Here is a 3,758-nt window from a genome sequence, read left to right on the forward strand (position 1 = left end):
GGGTGCCTCTTGCTGCATGAAGGATAGCAAACAGCATACCAATGCGTGCCATCAGGAGTAGCAGTCAAAACACTCCTGTATGTCAACTCACTCCACGATTCCAGGTCACCAAGTAAGATACAAATTACACAGGTGTTAGACAGAACAACTCTTTACTCACACAGAGACAGAGTAAGATCAGCTGCAATTGCAGGCATTGGTAACCCATGACCAGAAGGTCTCATCCCACAGTTAATAAAGGAAGATGGTCTGCACCCATCCCTTTAATGCTGCAAGTGAAAGGACCCGGATCCCTCCCCACCAGTAACAGATACAGCAGAATGGATGGCCAAATGTTATGCAATGCACACACCTCATCAGAACAAAGGAACACACATTAAGTCTGAATCCGCTAAATATTCCTGCATGAGGCAGTTAAGGCTCTTTATCTCTTCTTGGTAAGGAAGTGCTCCAGGCCCAAGGTCCATTATTATGCAAGGGAGCAGGGGTCAAAAGACTGCATAGAAAACACTGATTTTCAAAAGAGTGCTTAATTTATTGACTGAGTAAATTGAAGAAATTATTGTATTTTTTTGTCTAAAATCTAGATGCCTAACTAGGCCTTCCAGGGTTGGTTAAGAGGGAGGATCAGGTGTCACCAAGTGGGTGCTGAGAATGAAAATGTCAGGCAGCACTAAAAGACTTGTAGAAATCTACTGATTGATATATCAATAATTTTTTTTAAGCTTAATGGGAATCTTCTCTATACATTTTTACTATGTATACTCTTTGGTTGTTGTTGTTATTTTACCAGATTAATAGCAGGGTACAAATGTTTAGGTTACATTGTTTTCATTTCTAAGGTAATATTCTAGTTGTAGTCGAGCCCTTCCCCCAGCGGGTATGCTGAACACCCTCACACTGTGCATAATAGATGAGATCCTGCCAATCATCCTTCCCTCTTCCTGCCTCTCCTCTCCCCTCACCCATGATATATCAATTTAAATATTCAAACAAGTATTAAATGATAACTGTGTGCTAGGCACTAGATACATGGGTGACTTAGACTCAGTTCCTATCCTCATGGAGCTCACTGTATATGGAAGATATAGGCAAGCAAACTGGTGATTAAGGCAAAGCATAGCAAGTATTCTGGTAGAAGTAGACCCAGAAGGTGGCATGCATATCAAGACACAGAGAGCAAGATCTAAAGTCTAGAATGGTATAATTTTGGAGTTAGGATGGATTTGAGGGAGGAACAGTTTAATCTGTTGCAGTAATAACAAAAATTGATAGCCATTTGTTGAATACTCAGAATATATCAGGCCATAGGTTAAGGTTCTCCTCATAACAGGCCCTTGAAATACATATAATTATTGTCCTCATTTTACAGATGAGGAAAATTAGAACCAGAAAGATTAGGTAGCCCTCCCAAGGTCACATGGCTAGGAGATAGCAGAGCTGGGCTTTATTTAACCCATGCCTGTCTGGCTGTCAAGGCCAGGCTCTTTTTTCCTATGGAGTATTGTTTCTCCTTGTGTCAAAGCCTTCTGCTCCTAATACCCCTGGGATCTAGGTTCCCAGATATGCACTGTTTGATCTTTATCAGTGCTACAAGGGCAGGTTTCATGAGTTCTGAGCTCCAAAAATCATTTTTTAGATTCAGGATCCTGGTCCACATATTAAAACTCCAGCCACTCCCTCTGATGTGTGTGTATATGTTAAGCTATTGTGTCATTTGAAGGTAGAGAAGCAAGGCCTTCACCTTAGTGAGGATTCTCAGTACCAGCCAGGTTCTGCTTCTCTCAGTTAGGAACCTACTGAGCCTGGGGCAGAGGTCTCACAAGCCCAGGCCCATATTATTCAGTTTCAGGTCTTACTGGGGAATGTCTCATACATGTATAGCAGCACAAGCATCAACTGAGCCTCTAAGGATAGGATCTGTCTTCACTGGGCTCATTCACCTTCATTCAAGAAAGCCAAAGTCATGGATAACCCAGATGTTCTGGAGTCCAGAAATGAAAAGTCCATATGGAAAGGCACAGTCCCAACCATCTTTTCATCTCAAAAGGCTTCCCTACCCAAGCTAGGGGTCAGCTCTCCTAAAATAGAAGTTTGGAAATACCTCTACAAGTTGAAGTGGGTGTGGGAACAACTCAGGGATCACTTTGCATGGCCCCCTGAGAAATTAATGAACTCTCTGAGACAACTTACATAGAGATTGTGCATGCCTTCAATAACTGTAGTTGTCTGAGCCTCAGAAGAGTCAATCTGCATAAGCCTGGTACGTCTCTTGCTACCCTAGTCTCTGGGTCTCTTCACCTTATTCTACCACATTTTATAGTTTATATGATTGTATCTGTGATGGGGAAGAAAAAAACAAAGCAAATATCTATAGGGATGCAGAGAGGAGTTAGAATCCACTCTGTCATACACTAGCCTTGTGGCATTATTTGACCCCAGTGGATCTCGGTTTCCTCGCCTGTTAAATGGGGACTTATGAAGGTTTATTTCACAGGCAGCTGTAGGGTAAAGAAAAAAATGCACATAAAAGTATTTTGTACATGTAAAAATGGAGTAGAGGTAACCTATTGCCGGGCACATAAAAAGTATTTGAGAAATATACAGTTGTAACAAACTGTGAGTTAGGGAGTTCTGCAGTGGTGGGTAACTGGAATAGTGAAGAATCACACAAGAGCCCAGCTGAATCCTCGCTTCAAAGGCAGCTTCACACCCTACAGCATGCTATTATGCCTTCTAACTTTGTTAAAGCCATGGTAGAAACTAGCCAAGCTGTAACAACTGTCTCTAACGGTAATCTTCACTTTGTCTAATCCAATGTTTTATTATTAAGTATATGTTGAACTGAAATAGAATTTCTCTGATTTATTCAAAGTAAACACAGCTTTGCAAATTACCCATGTTGCCCCTTCCAGATGGTGGTTAGAAATGCTGGCCAAATGCAAGCATTTGTTGGGTGAGCATTTATTTAGGTGCCAATTTGGGTTCAAAACTCTGCCCTCTGTTACTTGTGTGCAAATAAATGGGAATTTATTTTGAGAATTAGGAGACAAAATTTTAATACTAGCTAGTATGTAAACAATCAGTATCCAAGTTGTTCTAGGTTATCACTATCTTTGCTGGCATCCTAGTATAGAAGATGAGGTTTTTATGTCCTATGTATCATAAACACCAAAGTTAATACTTCCTACATCAAGCTGATGTGCAGTTCATTCAAGTATTTTCATCTTGGGCTTGAACACTTTCACATCCTCATCAATGTGAAAACAACTCTGAGTCCATGATAAAGTGCTAGGACTTGTCATACTCCACATGAAATGATTTGTCACAAAATTTAGGACAATTCCAATTGAATTACCAGCTAAGCATAACTCAAGGAATAATATAAGCCAAAAAGATTAATTCAGTTTCCTGGTGACTAACAAACATCAAATTCTACTTTCTGAGGCAGAGGCACAGAATAAGATGTCTCAACTTGCCAGCAACAGGAAATTCCAAAGTAAATACAGATTAAGCTGTAAAAGGTACAGAGTTAGAGCCTCCTAGCTGAGTTGGCTCTCTATATTTACACAGATTGCTATACAATATAACTTTCACACAATTAATAAATGTATAGTTTCTGCTTTTGGTAGGTAAATGGATAAATACTGTTAATTTTTAAAATAAATATTTACTGAGCACCTACTTTTTTTTATTGAATGGTAACTATGTACATTAATGCACTTCTGGGGTACAGTGTGGGGTTTTCACACACAATC

The sequence above is a fragment of the Otolemur garnettii genome, unplaced genomic scaffold (assembly GCF_000181295.1).
Source record: "Otolemur garnettii isolate 467f Iridium unplaced genomic scaffold, OtoGar3 scaffold00117, whole genome shotgun sequence".
NCBI lineage: Eukaryota > Metazoa > Chordata > Mammalia > Primates > Galagidae > Otolemur > Otolemur garnettii.